Genomic DNA, 22,435 nt, shown 5'->3' on the forward strand with positions numbered 1-22,435 from the left:
TTGCTGTTAGTAACTCAGTTTATTGTAGAGTATAGTAAGTATTCTGATGGTGCTATGCAGTTTATACTTTAGTTTTTTATGTAGTTTATACTTTAGTTTTCTACGTTGTTGTTGAGTAACTGCAGCTACATATCATTAACATTCCTTTCCTTTGTTACTGCTAATCCCTGCACCCCCCCTTGGTGCTGCTGATCCTGCATAATGCATGGGCATAATATGACTTTGAAAACCCCCCCGCCCACCTCCTACGCATTTTCCATGAATATGCAAAATTCCTCTTCATATGCACATTCTTTTTGTTAAGGCGCTCTTCCACCTCCAACGCAGCTTATATATAAGCTCCTAGCTTGGTAGTGTCTCATTCTTCACCTGAAGACGGCTGCTTGCGTTGTAGCCGAAACGTCGTGAGAATTATTTTATTATGTTTTATTTTTATTATTTTATTACTTCCCTTCTACGTGACTTTACCGAAAGAACCAATAAGATGAATCCCTGCAGTCACGAAAGCTTTAAATCGAAATGCATACTGTGTTGGTACATATGATGGCAGCAGTACATACCGAGTGTGGTGGTACCTGCTGTGATGACAGCAGTACATACCGAGTGTGGTAGTACATATATTACATACACAAATACAAAAAGTTTAATGTACGTAAAAAGTATTTGCGTATGAATTTTACGTGTTTAGGAGAATAAAAACTGTAATACTAAATAATAAATGGAACTGTGAACCCAAATGATGGACCACATAATAAACCAGTGTGGTCTCCGTCTCTTCAATGTCAGAATAACAGGACTTGCATAAGCTCTCTCCTGAAGCCCTTTCGTTGCCAGCAGATCTGAACATTGACATTTAGCTCTCCAAAAGTGCCATACGCAAGACGACAAACAGAAACATGTATTTAATTGTAGTTAACATTTATTTAGTGTCTTTTTATACGGCTCTTGACTCAGGTGCAACCGCAACAAACAAAAACATGAACAAAGAACATCTTAAAATGACGACGCGCGACAGAAACATCCAGGAAAAAACTGCAAAATCTTCCTGAAAAAACACAGTATATCAACGCTGTGCGCAAAAATTCCAGTGGGATGGAAGTCTAACAATAACAACCATACAACAATTTAGATTAAAGTTATCAGGCTAACTCTGTACTACTACATAACATGTACATGCCTTTGTCTTTTATCGAATCCAATGAGTCGTAAGTAGATGGTCAATGGTAGAAAAACACGTATTTATTTGTACTATAGTAAGGCACTACAAAAACCACAGACTATATAACTTGTAATAGGAAAAATGGGGAAATGGGGAGAAGGGAAGTAGGGCAGGTAAGATCCGAGGCGAAAGAACAACAGCGCACGGGCGGTGCCGCAAACAACCGCTGACTGCAAAATCGCCGACAGGTAAAACTGCCACTTTTTGCTGACCAACACCCCCCTATCAAAGAGCTTCTTTGTAAACAATATTTCTGGTCCTGCCTGCTGGTGCAAAGTAATGTAAATAGTTTTCACTGCCTACACGAGAGCATCCAACATAAAGTTGGCCATGAGAAAAGCACTGAGTTGCCAAATTCAGTCCCACCACTTTTAAAGATTGTCCTTGCGCCTTGTTAATGGACATTGCAAAGCTGAGCTGATTGGGGAAATAAAGCCTCTTAAATTCAAAGACTGTGTCATTTGGGATTATAGGTATGCGAGGGATAAAGACGTCCTCACCTTTAGAATTGCCTGTAATGATTGTAGCTTTGATAACATTACAATGTAATTCTTTAACAATTAACCTTGTGCCATTGCATAGTCTAGGTGGGTCCACGTTTCTCAATAGCAACACAGGTGCCCCAATTTTTAGTAGCAAGTTGTGTGGTGGGACACCCGGGAGCTGCAGAGAATTCAAGAATTCAACTGGATAGTGAACAATTTGATCATGGTCCAACACTGTGTCAATAGATTTGTAGGACTTGCTCTCTCCAGATAATTTCTGCAACAACATGGAATTTATTCTGTGAACGGAATCATTTTTGGAGCCAAAATGGCCCTCTCCTCTAGCCAGACAACATCTTGAAAGTGTTGTTGCATGTTTGGGTACACTTTTTCCTCCAGTTCCTCTTCCGAAGTGGAAAGGCTGCCTTTAGACATGGTGATAAGTCCATCTGTGCCGTCAGCAAGAATTCTGCCATTTCCAATATCAAGGAGAGCTTCAGCAAAGTTTCCCGCCTCTTGGTCTCCATGGAGATATACACGCATGTTTGTAGTTAGTCTCAGTTTCATTACGTGCCTTCAGAGGAATGAAGACTTGATGCAGGCATTTAACTCATCAGCTTTGATCCCTCGAAGTACCACAGGTAAAGGTTTGTCGGAAGTCACCAGCCATGAGAAAAGTTACACCACCCATATTCCTGGAATTGTTGCGGAGGTCCTGCAAAGTTGTGTTGACAGCCTCAAATGCTCCCTTGTGGGACATGGTGCATTCATCCCGCAATATTAATTCACAATTAACCAGGACTTGTGCAAGGGCAGTCCCCTTTGAAATATTGCAAACAGGGTTTTCTTGTCGGGATAGATCTAATGGAAGCTTGAATGTGGAATGGGCAGTTCTTCCTCCAATAAGCAGAGTCGAAGCAATCCCTGACGATGCCACAGCCAGAGCAATGTTCTGCCTCTGGCGAACCTTAGCCAGAAGCAGGTTGAGAACAAAGGTCTTCCCAGTACCGCCAGGTGCATCAAGGAAAAACATGCCTCCATTTTTAGACTCAATGTCTTCCAAGATTTTCCTGTAGGCTTCTCTTTGTGCATCCATCAGCTTTGGTTCATTCTCCTCAATAAATTTAAGAAGCTCTAAACCATCATAGGATATTTCACGTACGATCTCTTGGGCAAGGGCATGCAGGTTGTCCCTGGAGGGTGTTGGTAGTCCGAAAGAGTTGAGGTCTTTTCCACCAATGGAGCGAAGTTTGTCTTCAAGGAGGATGAGGGCCTGGTTAAAGATGACATCAGAAAAGTTCACCTCGAGGTTGGGATTTTCTTGTTGAGCTCTGTGGAGGATGTCCTCACTCATGCCCTCTTTGTATTTTTCCCAGAGTTGTTGTGTATGTACCCCCTTTTTTAATATTAATATAAATTTTTTTAATAATTATTCTGCCAACATATATAATCGTTTTTTTAATAGACACGGGGCAACGTGGAACGAACACGCCCCCACACTTCTACAGATGCGCGCATACCTCATTTCAAAGGAAAGAGGGCATGAAAGAGAGCAATCAAGGTAATAAAACTCCCCTAAATTCACACAAGAGGAACAAGGGAGGGGGGAATTGCAGGCGGGGGGGGGGGGGGGTCAGCAGGACATCCTTTTGTTAAAAAAAAACCCCACAGGACCAGGCACCACGGAGGAAGAGATAATTATATTCTTAACAAAGAAACAGCATTGACGACAAAAAGCACAGACGGGTCTTTGAACCATGTTAAATACACAAAGTTACCAACTTAACCATGAAGATTAAGCAAACAGTATCCATCCTCACTCCAATTGAAAACCAGACTACAGTCTGCACCAGAATCGCGACCCATCATTGTTAATTAAATACTGACATTATTTACCTTTAAAGAATATCTACACGGCCGGGCCGAAGCATCAAAGAATAATTATGGCATCTATTTCGCTCCAAAACAAAATTCCTAGCCGGGATATCAGATTAAATAATCACAAGAAGTCAAATAATAAGTACGGAATTAAAGTAGAAGAGAAATCAAGGGTGGAGAAGGCTCTCAAAATTAACCAAACACAACACCCCATGGGAAGCGAGCAACACGGCCGCCTTTGTCTTCCCGAGAGGATCTCTACACTCACACAACAAAGCCAATAAAACTCCCGGGCAATGGCTCAAAGGAAATTAACACGTCTTCAGAAATAAATAAATAAGCGCATGCGCCGGGTGCTCCCACCGTGGAAACAACCGTCTTTGTCTCCCCACAACACGGACAGCAAAAATTGCACACACGAGGAAATAACATTTCCAGGAGAAATCGGGTCACGATGAAACATCGTGAACACGGTTTCGGCATAACTCGGGCATAAGGGAAGTAAGTCGCATTTCAACTTCCAAACCAAAAACAACTTAAGCTGTGTGAGACAAAAGATATGATCCCCGAGCAAGGGAGGGAATAATTAAGCTCGCTTAACGCGTAGGTTTTCGCGACAAATATTATTCAGTAACAAAAACATGGATTCTAATACTTTTTTTATATATAACTCAATGCGAACGCGAATCATCGGTCTGGTTAATGGATAAACTTAGGTGGCGCCGTCACGAGGCCCCCCCCCCCACCCCTTTCTTCCAGAACGACACACAGCTGTGTCTTCAAAGCTAATAAACACACGGACAAACACGCACGCGAAACACACGGACGGACACGCACACACACACACGAACGCAGATGGTTCACACCCACAGGAATGTTTTATGACAGGCTTTGAACAACTCGGGAAACTGAGTGGAATTTCCAGATATAAACCGAAGGAAAATCCATACAGAGCAGATCGCCAGGGCTCTGAGCCCCATCTCGTCGCCAGGGCTTCGACTCCACCACAGATCGTCCGGGCCACGGGCCCCACCAGAGATCGTCCGGGCCATGGGCCCCATCTCATCTCAACGCCGACAACGAAGAAGTTTTCGTCATCCAGAATGACGAGGTTCGCGGAGTAGCGACGCGCAGCTACAAGCCGAGGTCTGCACCACCTGAGAAGAATCGCTACCCTGTGTCGCCGAGCTGCGAGTGAAGCCAACAAAGACGCCAACGTCCACCCTGCCTCGAACGAAGCATCGCTCCTCGTCAGAGTGACGACCAGCGAACAACCCGCAGGAAAGGCGGAGATCGCCAAGCGAGCAAAGCAGAGAGTCAAAGGCTTCCGAACGAGCGCCGTCGAGCGACACCGAGCGACAACGATCGCCACCGAGCGCCGCGGCTCACCTCACCGCGGAGAAAGTCTCGGCTGCAACCCGCACGGACAGAGGTCGTATCGCTCCCCACATACAGACTCAAGGAAGAACAGAGAAAATCTTGTCAAACCAGTTTCCTTTGTTATAGAGGCTCGCCGAAGAATTAATTAAAACAGAGCCAAATTCGCTCTCCCCCACACACGCCTCACCCACCATTGACTCAAACATTCCGTTAAAAGGATTTTACACTTGCCGATGAATCTATTGACATATACTTTCGCCTCTTGGGTATAATACGTGCTTTTTATTACCGCAAAATGAAGTGTGTCATGCTTGTTTTCAAACTCGGCCAGTCGCCGATTGTGATGGCATAATCTTGCTCATGAATTTATTGACGCATGTTTGACCTGCATGATAGAATGTCACGGGTTTGTTAGAATAAAATTGTTATCACAGAAGCATATCGAGTGTTCCTTCCAAGTCCATGCAAAACTGTCTTATTCATAAGAGCTGTTACCTGCGATGAGATATGAAAATGGAGACCTAAAATATTATAACACACACTAGGATAATCGGTAAATGAATCTATGATAATCGTGTTATCCTGATTGATAACTCTGGATAAACGAAACTAAGCAAATTATCATAACTGCACACATTAACATAATCGCAAGCATCCGCATAAATTACGATAATCTCCACTATTATCATAATTTATGCATATAATTACATGCATTATCAGTAATTTATGCATAGTAATACACACATTAACATTATTAATGCGATTTGCACATTTTTCGGAAAATTATCAATTTTTATTATTTTCATCAAAATTTCATAACCCAACACATACAACAGAGTCCCATGGGGTTAGATGGGCTGCAAACTTGAAGAATTATGCAGAAGAGCAATCTGAGTTGAGAAGGGGACTGACTAACAGAAGCTTCTGTCATAGCTTTATCAAGATGCTGATCATCCTCAAGAATTCCACGAAGATTGCAAGATTCCCTGTATGTTTCACAAACAACTCCTTCCACTGTTTTGAGGTCTTGGAAAGATTTGGCCCTTTCACAACATGGAGAAGCATGCGCAGAAAGTAGCACTCCTGATTGCTGGGATGAACTGTGTAGACTCTTCCCAAGGCATCAGATTCACCGTCACCAGCACGTCGCTTCCATTTATTTTGAGCAGTCCACGTATTGTAGGAGGGAACTTTATGGTAGAGCAGGTTGGTAGCAAATGGGTCACTTTGGCACAAAACAAAAAACGCCATCAGGGTGGTATCTTGTGGAGCCAGGGCCTGTTCTTGGGCATTTCCTTCAGTGAAGTATATGCGTTGACCATTTTCGAGGTGAACTGCCAAATGGACCACTGTGGGGGAACGCTCATGGATGGGGAAGCCAAGAATTCTCCAAATGGCCTCATTGGTGCTGATGTATCTTCCTTTGTCAAAAAGCTGAACTTTATCCACACTTTGCCCCTCTTATTGTAAGGCAAACACGGCCATGTCAGACCCTTTGTTGATGTATTTGCAAACATATTTGATGGCTTTCACAGAATTGCAGAATTCCACATTAATGTGGGCCTCAAATATCTTGCACAGAAGAGGCCAGTAGGGAACGATCCACTGGTTGTCAACCTTCATTTCAGAGTTAGTGCCAGGTCTGAGCGTTGTTTCAAATCCACCATCTTCTATATTTCTGCGACGATATAGAGGATAGCCATCATGCCCTGCCTGAGTTTCTTTCAAGAAGTTTCTTGGATACTTCTTGGTACACTTGCGGTCTTGCATACATGGCGATTTTGGATTGAACTCCCCACATGGGCCATGGACCATTTGCTTGCAGACCACATCAAATTGGGCAGGGTCTTGATTCGGGTCAGGTAGCTCAGCACATATGATTGAGTCAATGTCATTTGCATGAATTTTTTCCCTCATCCATAGCAATATGTGAGCATGAGGAAGACCACGTTTGTGCCACTCAATTGTGTGCAAGTTAAAGAGATCGGGCCTGCCATATTACCTGATATAGGTCATGGCATCTTGAGTCCTCTCGTGCATGTATCTTGGTCCACCTGTGAAGGATGAAGGCAAGATAACGAATCTGCCCACATTCTGAACGTTTGCATCTCCGTCGGCATTGATAGCGTCCCTGAGATGAACATACTGTTCTACACGCAGGCGTTTTTGATTGAGTTGAATGTAAAGAAGGCGCTCACTCTCAATTTTGGCATACTCGTCAACAACATACTGGTGAAAGAGGTTGGCGCACCTCAATATGTGGTTTCCGCCTTCCCTGTCCATGATCATGAAGGAATAAAAGTCCTTAGAGGAGACAGTTTTTTTAGGATGACTTTGTCCAGTTGCTTTTATAATTTGAGGAATCTGGACGTGGTACCCATCTTGCCCTTGCCACAGTATAATGGGGTATTGTAGGGCATCATATGCTGTTTGTCTCAGGAATTCGTTTGATGGTGTTGTCTTGGTATCGAAGCACAATGTCTCTCTTACCATGTTCTTCACCCACCATGAGAACAGCAACCTCACCACAAGTTGGGGCATTGAACCTCCGTGCATGCTCCCCGCTTGGGACCTTGGATGCACTGATTACAACCTGATAATCATTGGAGGTGACTTGTTGTGCTGCATGTTTGAAACTTGTAACCAATAAATTGTGTTGGTTGAGCATCCCTTGGAGGGAGAGGACAATTTCTAGTCTGGCACCAGGAGCATTGCTGCATCGCTGGTTGCCTTGCTGACCTTCATCTCCCATGAAGTATATCTGAAGAAACTTTGGCTCTTCGCCAGTCAGTGGCTGAATGGATCCAATTCGATGATAGACTTGGCCTTGAACTTTGAATGTGGGCATAAATCCTGGCTCCACTATCTCCTTAGTCGCACCAAAAGAAGTAATTTGAAAGCAGGAATTGTACTTCCTGATGTTGGTCAGAAAGTGTTTAAACTCCGGGGTATGACCAGATACCAAGGTTTTGAGTGGCTCGGGGGGCGTCTGCACAAGGCAAAGTTTGACTTTTCCATCACTGCAGCACATTCCCTTGGATTCTCCTTTCCACTTTTTAGCACCGCATTCTGCACAAGTAATTAACATACAGCCTAATATCACCATGGATTTATAATCGATCTCTGGTTGGTAAAGAAAAGCTGCTCTGTTCCAGTCCGGGTTATTTCTTCATGTGCTCAATGCAGCCGTATCACGGACTTGCCTCTGGCGCACCATTTTATGATGTTGTGGTTCCTCAGCCCGTGCTGCTGCAGTGACTGTGCGCTCCATGACTTGTCGAGATGCACGATGTTCAGGGTTTTCTTCAACCCGTGCCGCTGCAGTGACTGTGCGCTCCCTGACTTGTCGAGATGCACGATGCTCAGGGTTTTCTTCAACCCGTGCCGCTGCAGTGACTGTGCGGTCCCTGGCTTGTCAAAATGCACGATGTTCAGGGGTTTCTTCAACCCGTGCCGCTGCAGTGACTGTGCGCTCCCTGACTTGTCGAGATGCACGATGCTCAGGGTTTTCTTCAACCCGTGCCGCTGCAGTGACTGTGCGGTCCCTGACTTGTCGAAATGCACGATGTTCAGGGGTTTCTTCAACCCGTGCCGCTGCAGTGACTGTGCGCTCCCTGACTTGTCGAGATGCAGGATGTTCAGGGTTTTCTTTAATCCGTGCCGCTGCAGTGACTGAGCGGTCCCTGGCTTGTCGAGATGCACGATGTTCAGGGTTTTCTTCAACCTGTGCTGCTGAAGTGCGTGTGCGGTCCCTGGCTTGCCGAAATGCACGCTGTTCAGGATTTTCTTTAGTCCGTGCTGCTGCAGTGCATGTGTAGGGGTGTTACGGAGGGGCTGTTATACAATGGGATCACAAGTGAAAGAAACACAGTGGGCGTGGCTATGTCGGTGCACGGGAAGGTGCTCCCAGCGACGTTTGCATCGGGCAGCCTGGGGGGCTGACTCGGAGCTGGGATCCCCCGGGGCCCCACCCCTCAGCGGGGGTTTTGGTATAAAAGGGGATGAGCCGGAGGGCTCGAGGAGAGATGTTGAAGCTAACCAGTGAAGACAGAAGATCGTCTAGATAGAGCCCTGGACTCCCCTGGATCGCCGCCCTTATCAGGGCCGAACAGGATCGAGCCAGCGGCGTGGTCCCGAGAGCCAGAGCTCTTGTAAGAGCTGGTCTGGGACTCCGGGTACCGTGAGCCCGACTTACCAGTGTCGGGCTAGCTAGCCTCCCCTAGCCCGTTAGTGGAGGACCAAGAGGTAGGCTAGGCGTAGCTAGAGGGTGTATTCCCAGTTAGACGGGTGAGGGGGCCGATACCCCCTCCAGTGTTGTATGTCCAGTGTTGTGCTGTACCCGACACGGAATAAATACGTGTGCCTCCAACCCCGGCGTCCAAGTCTCCTGGGACATTATTACATCTGGTGTTAGAAGTGATCTGCTACGAACATGGACACGCGACGGACGGCTCGTGCCAGGGAACCGGGGGCGGAGGACACCGCTGCCGAAGTTGAGCCTGAGATGGCTGAAGGCGACGCCGAGCAGCCGGGGCCGGGTCCATCCACACCGCAGCGTCTGGATGGAGGGGAGCCGTCAGCAGATGGACTGCGGCAGGGTCACGCGAGACTGGCGGAGCTACTTTACGCTGCTGCCGCCACGCTTGACCAAATTACGCGGCTGGGGGCTGGTGGACCGCCACGGAGCGACGACAGCCGACGGGCAACACGGGTTCCCGCCACTTTTACGGAGCCGGATTTTGATTTTCCTGCCATCGCCGCAGCAACTGCTGAGGGCGTGGCCGGGCTGAGCCTCGCGACCTACGTCGGGCGTACAGTGGCTGCTACATCATCAGGAGCGGCCAGCGCGTCACCAGTGGTGCGACCGGCGATGCCACTCGTCGTTCACGCCGAAGCCGAGCCGAGTGACGGGAGCAACGGGGGGCGACCTTCGACTGCGGCAGCTGCGTTGCACCAACGTTTACCTCCCCTCAAGGAGTTCGTGGGCGAAGATGGTGACTGGGGCGGCTTTCAGCGGCGCTTCCTCGCACACCAGGAGATGGCGCAGTGGACAGATGCCGAGGCTCTCCGCGCGCTGCCGGCGATGCTCGACAGCGATGCCCTCGCCACTCTCACCTCGGCGCCGAAAGCCAACCGCGCCACGCTGCAGATGGCGCTTCAGCTGCTGGCTGCAGTCTACGGACCACCTTCTGACTGCAGACAGCTATTCTACGATCGTCAGCGGGGTGCCAAGGAGTCGCCCCTGGCGTATCGCACAGCTCTCCTGGCACTGGCAAGAACGGCTTTCCCGCGAATGGATGACGAAGGAGTGGATGCCATGGTGACGGAGAAGATCCTATTGCTGGCTGACGAATTAGACATTGTCGTCGTGTCGCAGGACGACGCTGAGATGTCTTCCCTCCGGGCCGCACGACACCTCCACGCCAACTTACTCTCGCAGCGACGAAAGGCCAGCAAGGCGGCGACCGGCCGTGTCGTGGCTGCAGCCACCCTCCCGGCGGAGGAAATTTGCGCCGTCGACCGTCAGCTGGAGTGGAGAGCGGGAGTACGGCCGGCTCGGGATGGACCGAGCCGCCTCGACCAGCCAAAGTCATCGGGAGCGCTCCTGCGCTGCTACAATTGCGGCCTCCGGGGTCATGTGGCCTCGGGATGCCGGTCTCCTCGGCAGCGCGGGGCGACGCCTCGACAGGACGCCGCGCCTCTTCCCAAGCTCCAACATAACCCGGCGAGTCGCAGCACCCCACATGGTTGGCCTACGCACACACCCATCACACACTCACGCACCGCAACGAACGGGGGTCTGTAATTGCACACCGTCGCGCCAACACGTACCACTGTGGGGACTAATATCCAACCAAGCCAGTGGTCCGTGTTGGCCCATCGCGTTGTGGCCGCGTCGTCGGGGTCGTCAGTCGTTGTGGGGCACATTGATGGGGTTGAGGTGCGCATCCTGGTCGATACGGGAGCATCGGCGACCATTATTTCGGAATTAATTTACAACAATTCTAGATTTGAAGCTTTCGTGACTGCAAGGATTCATATTCTTAGGTTTTTTCGGTAAAGTCACGTAGGTAAAACATCAAAATTAATGAAAATAAAATAAAATAAAACAAAAAATCACGACGTTTCGGAGGCAACACAAGTCTCCGTCATCAGGTGGGACCGTCACAGCCGAATTAGCTGCATCAAAAAAGGCAATGATTCAAGATGTAGTCCCTTATAAGCAAGTTGAAGGGGGGGGGGGGAGGAGAGCTCATCAGAATGTGGTAGCCAATGAATGGAAACGTATCGGGAGGGAGGGGGGCGGGGCTCAAAGACAGCACGGAGTGCTCAACACATGCAGCAGAGAGGGGGAGGGGAGTCCTGTCCAGAGCCGTCTTTTGCTGCCCGTTGATGTTCCGTTCTATGCTGCTAACGGGGGCTCACTTGGCATCATTGGACAAATTCGAGCGCAAATTTGTATCGGGGATATCAAATTTTCTGGCCCAATTATTGTCTCCTCCTCGCTGGCGGTTCCGTGCCTGCTGGGGACGGACTTCCTGGCCAAAATGCCGATCCGTATCTTAGTCGACCAGGGCTGTATTGAGCTCCCGTCGGGCCGACGTATGTCATTTCCGCCGTCTCCCTCTGTGGGTAGGACGGCGTTCGCGACGGTACCGGCGCTCGTCGATAGAACGGTACGCATACCGCCGGGGGCCCAGATGCTGGTGCCTCTTAAACTACGTCGGCCTTTCGCTAAGGGGATTGGGGACCAGGGGGTTCTGCTGGGACCGTCTAGGGTCGGGGTTAGCGGACCCCACTTAATTCCGGCCCAGACCATCGTTAAAGGGGACCCTTTCATCGCGGTCCTCAATGTGGGGTCGCGGACGGTGGTGTTTCCACAGGGGACCGTGCTTGCGCATGCAACGCCGGTGCCCTGTGAGGAGCCCGTCGTAAATCACGTAAGCGCTGCCCCTCTGCCACGACCACATACGGACAGTGATGAGGGGTGGCTCGAGGCGCTTTGTGCGGGATCGACGGACCTGTCAGACTTACAGCGTCAAAAGCTTAAAACACTGCTGCGTGAATTTTCTGACGTTTTCAGTCGTAACAAATACGATCTGGGCTGTACTCATCTGCTGCGTCACCATATTGATACGGGTGACAGCGCGCCAATACGCCAGAATCCTTTTCGGTTAAGTCCCGCTGAAAAGGACCATGTCAAATCGGCCGTTGATGACATGTTAGCCGCCGACATCATTTCTCCTTCTACCAGCCCTTGGGGAGCGCCGATTGTCTTAGTTAAAAAACATGACGGCTCGTTGCGGTTTTGCGTCGATTTTCGTCGCCTCAACAAAATTTCTGTTGCCGACGCATACCCGCTCCCACGGATGGACGAATCGCTTGACGCCTTGGCGGGGGCGCGATTCTTCTCCACATTGGATTTGCTTTCGGGATTCTGGCAGCTTCCTCTGGACGATGATTCGAAACCCAAAACTGCATTCCGTACACCGCACGGCCTGTTCCAATTCAACCGGTTGCCGATGGGACTCCACTCAGCGCCGGCAACTTTCCAGCGATTGATGGAATTGGTCTTGGCTGGGTTACAATGAGACTAGTGCTTGATTTATTTGGATGACGTTATCGTCTTTAGCAAAACATTCGACGAACATCTCCAGAGGTTGCGGGCGGTTTTCCTCAAAATGCGGGCTGCTAATTTGAAATTTAAACCCCAGAAGTGTCATTTGTTACGCGAATCTGTGCGTTATTTGGGACATATCGTCGGACGCTCAGGTATTGCTACCGATCCCGCCAAAACGCAGTGTGTCAGCTCCTGGCCGACTCCCACCTCTGTGGGAGAGGTCAGGAGTTTCGTTGGATTCGCGTCGTATTACCGACGGTTTGTCGCTGATTTTGCAACGATTGCAAAGCCCTTACATGCTTTGACATCGAAGGGGGTCCGGTTTCACTGGGGACAGGAGGAGGAGGCTGCTTTCCGATCCCTCCGGGACGCTCTGGTAAAGGCTCCTCCTTTGGTTTACCCTGATTTTTCCAAACCCTTTTTGCTCGACACGGACGCGAGCAACACGAGAATTGGGGGCGTGCTTTCGCAGGTGGTTGACGGCGTGGAACGGGTAGTAGCGTACGGTAGTCGGGTGTTGTCTCCAGCGGAGCAAAGATATTGTGTCACCCGTCGGGAACTGTTGGCAATTGTTAACTTTATCCAACAGTATCGCCCATATCTGTACGGTCGGCATTTCACCGTCCGCACAGATCATGCGGCACTACAGTACGCCCTGCGAGTTCAACAATCATCGGGACAATTGTCTCGATGGTTGGAGATTCTCCAGGACTTCGATTTCGAAACTACGTACCGTAAGGGCGTTCACCACACCAATGCGGACGCTCTGTCACGGCTGCCAACCACCTCCGAATGCGCATGCCTCCTGGGGTCGGGGCGTTGCAGGCCTCCGAGTGATATGTCCGTTCCGGTCCTGGCGGCCGCCGCTGACGCAACGTCGATGACGGGTTCGATTGCACAACAGGGAAAAGATTCCTTGCTGGGGTTGCCTGTTGCTGAATGGGGGCGCCTCCAGATGGAGGACACCTCCCTCCTCGCGTTGCGTCGTCGCGTCGGAAGTGCTGGGCGGGAGAGGGGTGATGTCGACTCATGGGAGATGGTCCAGGGTCTGTTAATGCATTGGGACGGGAGATCCCATCGACACCGGCTGGTGGTCCCTTCTGTTTTGCGGGGCAAGGTGGTGTGGGCCGCGCATGAGCGTCTCCTCCACCTGGGGACTCAAAAGACCCTCGCCATGCTTCAGCTGGATTTTTTTTGGCCGGGCATGACAAGGGATGTCGGGGATCTGTTGGGGTCATGTCCTCGGTGTGCGCAACGTAAACCACCAGCACGGGAGTCTAACCCGCCTTTGCAATCCATCAGAGTTTCCAGGGTCAACGAGCTTGTCGCGCTTGATATTCTGGGCCCATTCCCCGCTACCTCCAGGGGCAACAGATACCTGTTGACCAGGGTGGAATATTTTATGCGCTGGCCTATGGCCTGGCCCCTTGCCAACCAGTCGGCAGCAGCCATCGCGGAGGCCTTTGTCCAGGGATACGTCCTGGACAAAGGTGCTCCGGAGCGGCTGCTGACCGACCAGGGCAAAACATTTTCTGGTAAACTTCTCCAAGAGGTCTGTGAGCTCCTGGGAACGAAAAAAATTCGTACCTCCCCATATCATCCGCAAACTGACGGGATGGTGGAGCGTCCGCATCGAACCATCACGTCAATTCTGTCCCAACAGGTCTCGGACTCACAGACCGATTGGGACCTTCAAATTCAAGGGGTGTTGGCAGCATATAGAATGGCTCCCCATGCGGCAACGGGATTTTCCCCCTTCTTCCTGATGTACAGCCGCGAACCTGGCCCACCTGTTCAGACCCAGCTGCAGATCTCCACGCCGCGGGGTAAATCTAAATTGGCCGACCATGTGAAATTCAATATTGCTAAATTAACAGAGGCACGGGAGGCTGCTATGCAAAATTCCGACCTCCGCCAGAAGGCTAACGAGAGGCTCAGGCTGGGTCGGGCGCACGTGTTGTAGTGGAAACCAGGTGACAGGGCATGGTTACACTGTCCCCAAGTACCACTTGCAACCTCCTCTAAACTGGTGTGGCCGTGGCGGGGTCCTGTGGAGGTGGTTCAGGTTTTGCAGGCCTCAGTGTGTACGTATCAAATGGGGGAAGCGGCGGTGGTTTGTGCACCCCTCCAGATTGAAACCGTTCGTTGCGGTCCGAGTTCCCACTTCACACACTCCCAGGGTCCGCCTCCGCTGCTCTCACCTAACGTGCTGCCGGCTGTCCCGCCCCCAGGTGCACCGGGAGTGACGGGCTCACGCCCGCCAACCCCTCCTGGGGATGCCGAGGGTCACGCGGCAACAGAAAGTGACTCACTCGGACATGGACGGTTGCCACCCAACAGTCCGCCATCCAGGGTTGCCCCGTGTGACGGGCCTGCTGCAAGAACGCGCGCGAAAATGCGCAGACTTTTGTGATGCCCGGAGGATTGTATATATGTTGTGTTCACTGTGTGTTGTGTGTGTGCTGTTTTCCTGCTAATTGTATATATGGTGCTCTTACGGAATTCGTATTTATTCGGGGGGGGGGGGGTGCGTCGGGTTATTTTCTCTTCTTGCTGTTGTTGTTCTTGTTGTTGTTCTTGTTGTCGTTATTGTTGAAAAAAAATTGTGAGGCACACGCGGGTTCAAGGGGTAAATACACTTTTATTGTCGTTTTGTTGCAGCCGGGACGGCTGCGAGCTGTACAGGGGGGGGTGATGTAGGGGTGTTACGGAGGGGCTGTTATACAATGGGATCACACGGGAAAGAAACACAGTGGGCGTGGCTATGTCGGTGCACGGGAAGGTGCTCCCAGCGACGTTTGCATCGGGCAGCCTGGGGGGCTGACTCAGAGCTGGGATCCCCCAGGGGCCCCACCCCTCAGCGGGGGTTTTGGTATAAAAGGGGATGAGCCGGAGGGCTCGAGGAGAGATGTTGAAGCTAACCAGTGAAGACAGAAGATCGTCTAGATAGAGCCCTGGACTCCCCTGGATCGCCGCCCTTATCAGGGCCGAACAAGTTCGAGCCAGCGGCGTGGTCCCGAGAGCCAGAGCCGGTGCTCTTGTAAGAGCTGGTCTGGGACTCCGGGTACCGTGAGCCCGACTTACCAGTGTCGGGCTAGCTAGCCTCCCCTAGCCCGTTAGTGGAGGCCAAGAGGTAGGCTAGGCGTAGCTAGAGGGTGTATTCCCAGTTAGACGGGTGAAGGGGCCGATACCCCCTCCAGTGTTGTATGTCCAGTGTTGTGCTGTACCCGACACGGAATAAATACGTGTGCCTCCAACCCCGGCGTCCAAGTCTCCTGGAAGATTATTACACATGTGCGGTTTCTGGCTTGTCGAGATGTACCCTGTTCAGGATTGACTTCAGCTTGGGTTGCTGCAGTGGCTGTGCAGTCAGTCGTTTGTTTTAGTGCACGCTGCTCTTCAGTTTCCTCAGCCTGTGCTACTCTGAATATATTTTGCCATCATAAAAATTCATCAGAAAAATAACATTGCTTAATCCCTGTCAGTTAATATAAACATTGCAATAACATAAATTTTAAAAGGTAGTAGTTATCTATGTTTTAAAGGTGCTGTAAATCTGTGTGTTGCCTGTAGTGTCCACCCGAATTCTCAATAATGATAAGACCTGTTGATCAGATGCAATACACAGTCTACATATCACATCTAAAAGATGTAAAATAAAACAAACGTCTCAAAAATGTAACATGTAGCAAAACTATCTTCTAGAAACATGTAGAGTATTTTAGAAACACTCTATAAAAGTCAAGCACTGATAACAAAGCACAAATGAAGTAATATAAGAATGCAAAATATTAGCCTACCATATTGTAAATATAACATATTTGGCAATGAATGATACATTTTTTATATCTGAATGAAAACAAACTCGTCCACAAATAATAATGTAATTGTGCTCTCTCCATCAACTCAATGTTGAAATTAAAGCTGCAGGACGGCCATTTAATAATGGTTAATTTCGCAAAAACATTATAACGAAATAAAGCACTAAATGTAATCAAGAAGCATGCAAAAAACGTCCTATTTCGAATCACTATGACATATAAATCACCCTCACAGCACTATATAAAAAAATATAAACCTGACCCATGCAAACCCAACAGGTTAAATGCAATTGTTAATAATAAAAAAAAGAATGTAAAACATTTCAACCACCATTTTGTTTTATAAATTTGCCGCGAGCAAACGGATTCAATAAAAAAATCTATCTAACTCAGAAATAAAAACGTTTCTTACCTGTAAATGTGTATATGCACAGCAATCAAACGGAATGAACATCACCTAATGGCTCAATTCCTGTATTGACAGGATTGATTGGAAGTGTTAATATTAGAGAAAGATGTCCGACTAACGATATTAATCAAATTAGAAAAATAGTGTATAAAATGTGAAACTTTTAAATGTGAATATATGTACTATCATGAAACATAGTTGAATCCCTAGCAGTGAATATAAAAGAACAGACAAACTATTTAGAAAACTTAAACATTTGTGTTTTTAGGGAGCTGTAAACCTGTCACACCTATACAGTGTCCAGCGGAATGTCAAAAATGATAACACTTAGGCATCATAAAGCACATTAAACGTATAACATCTGAAATATTTAACATAAAAAATGTTTTCCAAAAAATGAAACATTTAACCAAACTATGTGATAGAAATCTATAGAGTATTTAATATTAAATGCTCGTCAGCCAGTGATAATACAGTATAAATAAAATAATGAAATATTGCAAGATATTCTAATAAAATAATGGTAATATACCATCAATTAGGAAAAAAACTAAAATGGCCATGAAGATATTAAGCAACCATTGTTTCTTATATGTGAATGCAATGCAAACAATGTCTACCAAAAAAAAACTAAAAATTATCAAACAACTAATTTTTAGTCCGTGGTGAAGGCGAAATATAGTTATTTTAAAAGAGAAGTAGTTAAATATCACATTTTGAAGTGTGAATAAAGACTGTATAATCTTGATGTGAAGCTTTCGTGACTGCAGGAATCCATACTCTTTTTTTCTTTTGGTAAAGTCACGTATTTAGAAGTAAAATTATTAGTTTAATAAAAAAAGAGTATAAATACTGTATCAAAAAACAAATTTTTTTGTCCCTGGTGGCGATGTTTACTACACGCACACCGCCCTGCTGCATGCGTGTTGTGTATATAGAGCGGGTAGTGTAGCGGTTAGCGCGCTGCGCAACGAACCTGGCTCACCCGGGTTCGATTCCCACTCACGGCAGACACTGGTGACGAATATTTGAACCGGTCCTGGGCCTCCCCTAGGTCGATTCAGCCTCAAATGGGGTAGCTGGTGCGGGTGTGTTGGCCGTGAGCGGGAATGAAACTGGGGTCGACAGGTTCCGTGGTGCAGTGCCGTTACGGGTACAATACCAACACACACACACGGACTGACACACATACATGGACTCACACACACACACACTTGGACGTACACACCTAAAAAAAAATCTTAAAACAAACCTAATTTATAGTCTGTATGTTTCTATTGACGTGACATTACCGAAAGAGGCAAATACAAAATGAAAGGCAACCGTTTTAAATAATTAAATAATTACGATAATACATTGTCCGACATTTAGTTTTTAAATTTGCCGCGAGCGAAAGTGTAAAAGAAACATTTACTCATATTAATTAACTTATGTTACCTGTAACTGTCCAAATGCAACACAAATTAACCCGAATCAACAAATGTCACTGACCAACCCCCGCAAAAAGGAGGGAAGTGTGAATAAGCTGGAGCGAAAAAGAAAGATATTTATTTATTCTTTATTTTTAAAATGAAAAAAGTCTAAAAAGATAAAATTTTGAATCGTTAATAAACACTGTGTAAAAGAAAAGTGATGCTTTTTTTAGTCCCTGGGTAGTCAGTGTTACACACACACTTGGACTTACACACCTAAAAAAATGCTTAAAACAAACTGAATGTATTGTCCTTATGTTTCTATTTACGTGACATTACCAAAAGAGGCAAATAATAAATTAAAGGCACCCGTTTAAAATAATAAATTCAGTACAATCATACATTTTCCGCCATTTTGATTTTTGTATTTACCGCGAGCGAAAGTGTGAAATAAAAAGTTACTCATATTAATAAACTTATGTTACCTGTAACTATGTCCAAACGCACACAAATTAACCCGAATCAACAAATATCACTGACCAACCCCCGCAAGGAGGAGGAAAGTGTGAATAAGCTGGAGCAAAAAAGAAAGATTTATTTAATCTTTATTTTAAAAACTCTTAAAAGATAAAATTTTGTATCGATAATAAACACTGCAACAGAAAAGTGATGAGTGTTTTAGTCCCTGGGTAGTCAGTGTTAATTTATACATGCTTATGCCTCAAAAGTATCAAAAAGACAATAATTCCCCTCAAACGTAGCTTTTGTGACTAAGGACAGTGATATTTAGAAATATAGCTATTTTCAATGATAAAACGCGGTGTGCATTTGTGTCATTCCTTCACGTAAAGTCCTGGTCACAAAAGCAAAGTTTGTGGGGAATTATAGCCTTTTTTGAACTTTTGAGGCATAAGCATGTAAAAAGTAACACTAACTACCCAGGGGGAAAAGAATCGTGTTACATCGTGTACGATCATCAAACATTGCTCAACCTCTATCATCTTCTTACCTAATAATTCAGAGTAAGAAAAAGTAGTAAACAGTAATATCTATGTTTTAACGGAGCTGTTTTTAAGCGCGACTCACCTTGTAGCTTGTCCACGAGAATGAAAATCCCCCTACACCGACAGCGCGTGTGTCCGTTGCCAGGGGCAACCGCCGGTCAGCGTTTCGCGCATGCGCAAATGTGTGCTGTCGCGCGCCGAACGGCGTGGGGAAATAAATAAATATATTGTGCCACCTGTCCCACCTGATGACGGAGACTTGTGTTGCCTCCGAAACGTTGTGATCTTTATTTTATTTTATTATTAATTTTGATGTTTTACCTACGTGACTTTACCGAAAACACCTAAGAATATGATTCCTTGCAGTCACGAAAACTTCAAGTCTAGAATTAGATAGATATAGTTGAATATCACTAAATCGATAATTAAACCACTTTAAAGGTGATAGGCCGCTGTACGTGAGTTGTATCGTTCAGTTTCGTTCCGACAAACGGGGCACTACTTTTTCTTTTGCTCAATATGTTCAACGTTAATAAAAGGTATCCAAGCAAAAAGTTCTCCACGCATTATCCTGCAGTTAATGAGAAAAGTGTAATTTATTGGCGCACTATATTGACTGCGTATTGAGACATATAAAACTGTTGAGCTAGATTTTCAACCAATCAGCATCGAAAATGTAAGTAGGTCAGAGCCAAAATCAAGCCAATATCACTACGCACATGTAAACATGGAGGAGGACGTAAGCAGCGCAGCTTCATCTGATAGCGGCGATCAAGCTCGATTAACACAGGTATGTTTACTCACTTGAATTGAATGTTATGCAAGCTAATATATTGCCAACTGGGTTTATAATTTATTCTTCATATCTTTAATGTAGGACTTCTTCGTGAGGCAGCTCAAATGAAATCAGATGAGAGCATTCTGACACACATTCGTGGGAAAGATTGCATTGCAATCTAGGTCTGATACCACAAATCCTGCTATCGAGATTACACAAGATTTCTCAGCAAAACTGAAAAAACATATAGGTAGGTACAAAAAATGTTCACAAATCTGTGGGGTCACTCCAATTACATTTACATATTGCGTGTGAATGCAATGTAATTCCATAGTCAAATTATTTATCTATAGAAGGTAGGGCTTTAAATATACATGTCCTATCTAATGCTCTGACTGGAGCCTTCACTTAGCAACAGTGAGACGTATGCTGGCATGGTATTTTGTATATGACCGCCAAAATTAAGCAAGGTACCTATCAGCATATTGGGTCGAGATGATCAATCTTCCAAAGACTCATCCACACTGCTATGAAGAAGTCACTGCAAAAGGAAACTGGACAGTACAGCGTAAGGATGCTAACAGCTTGTGACCAAGCAATAGAACAAACCAGCAACCGTGATTCAAAGACCAAAGGCGGCATAACTGGGATAACATTGAACAGAGGTGCCGTCCAGCGATGGATACTGTCTCATCCTGAACGTTCTGCAATCACAAGGCAGTGTGAAATGATGGCTGGAATGCAACATGAAGAGAGGGGTCATAAAGAGTTGGATGCAACAAGAATTGCAAAAGACAATGCTGCTGTTATATTTTTGGTATCAGCGGTTGAGTCTATGATCAATCCCTTGCTGCCTCGTGAAGATCTTGTATGTATTAGCTCTGGTGTTGTTGCTACAAAGACTGTCAGAGATGACATACAAAGTGCTTGTGATAAAGGTGAAACAGCTCTGAAAATTTTCATCCAAGATCGAGTCCAGTCATCAAAAACAGACTTCTTCTCTCCAATAAAGTCCTTGAAGCTCACTACGTTTGGGGATCAAATGAAGAAATCCTCCAAGACAAAAGATGGAAATCAAGTCATTTTAAAAAATGACAGGAGACTCTTTGCACGACTGTTAGTGATAAGTCAATCCCTGTCTGTAAACTTGAAAGAGATTCTGACATATTCACTTGGCAATATCTCATCCCCGCTAGCAAGCACTGATGGTTCATTAGCCAAAACAAATAAGGCTGCTCTTCTAGCTTGTTTAGAATCAAAGAACAGGGACTGTCATGTGAACAAGACTGTTGGTGATAATGGTGCCCTACTGATAGATGGCATGGCATTGATCAGGAGTCTCAAGAATATACCAGACACATTCGGTGAGCTTGCTGATGATCTTCAACTTATGATTAAGATGGGTAGAAAGTTCAGTTGTCCAAGGGTCGATTTTGTCATTGATCGCTACCCGGCAGTGAGCATCAAAAATGCTGAACGATCAAGACGTGCTGTTGCTGAACAACAATTGCTGCAAATATACAGCATCAAACAGAAGACTCCAAGTCAGTGGACCAAGTTTCTAGCCAGTGGTGAAAATGAAAAAGCCTTGACAGACTTTCTCTTTGAGACATGGAGAACTGTGCCTTTACAAGCAGCTGGAAAAGACATAGCTATCTTTGTGGCACACAGAAATGTATGTCATCAACTCACTCTTAAAGATGGCATTATGTCTGTCAAAGAGGTAGAATCTTTGACTTGTGGCCATGAATAAGCTGACACGAGGCTCCTACTTCATGCAAAACATGCCTGGAGTGAACTTTATAATAAGATAATCATCCAGAGTCCTGACACTGATGTTGCTATCATTTCACTTTCAATAATGGCTAAGCTTCCCTCAGCAAAGATGTACTTTCTGACAGGAACAAAAGACAGGCAAAGAATGTTAGATCTCCAGGCTATTGGTTCTGCTTTGGGTCCTTCACTAACAAGAGGCACTGATAGGACTACACACATTCACTGGCTGTGACTCAACTAGTTCCTTTTATGGGAAAGGAAAAGAGAAACCACTAAATATAGTGTCTGGAAATGCAGAGTACATCAGTGCATTTGTTGCTCTTGGGAGGCAATTTGAAATGGACAGCACCACATTTGTGACCATAGAACGTTTTGTGTGTGAGCTGTATGTAGAAAAGGTATCAGATGTTAATTTGGCCAGATACAATAGGCTCTGTGTGCAGGCCTCTTTCGAACAGGCATTACCTCCAACAAAAGATGCACTTACAGAGCACTTCAAGCGTGCTAACTACCAAGCTGCAATCCACAGGAGAGCATTGGATCCTTTTATAAATGCTCCCAGTCCAGACGGCTTTGGATGGATTGTCAAGGATGGTGATCTCATCATATCATGGATGACTAAAGATCCAGCTTCTCAACAGATTTTGGGGTC

At 46.5% G+C, this 22,435-nt stretch overlaps 1 long non-coding RNA gene across 2 annotated transcripts; it reads right to left on the minus strand.

Moving 5' to 3' along the window:
- Positions 1-612: 612 nt before the first annotated feature.
- On the minus strand, positions 613-19,348 carry LOC133339575 (uncharacterized). 2 transcript variants are annotated; one of them, XR_009754749.1, is made up of 4 exons: positions 19,312-19,348; positions 16,817-16,876; positions 5,252-5,347; positions 613-2,977 (listed from the first exon to the last, which is right to left on the minus strand). It is a non-coding gene; the product is annotated as an uncharacterized LOC133339575 (long non-coding RNA). The 2 variants fall into 2 exon arrangements; XR_009754750.1 differs by having other exon boundaries at positions 613-5,347.
- Between the last annotated feature and the right edge of the window lie 3,087 nt (positions 19,349-22,435).

This window comes from Lethenteron reissneri, unplaced genomic scaffold (assembly GCF_015708825.2).
Source record: "Lethenteron reissneri isolate LAM-NWPU_2019-01 unplaced genomic scaffold, ASM1570882v1 scaffold_1915, whole genome shotgun sequence".
In the NCBI taxonomy this organism is placed as follows: Eukaryota; Metazoa; Chordata; class Hyperoartia; order Petromyzontiformes; family Petromyzontidae; genus Lethenteron; species Lethenteron reissneri.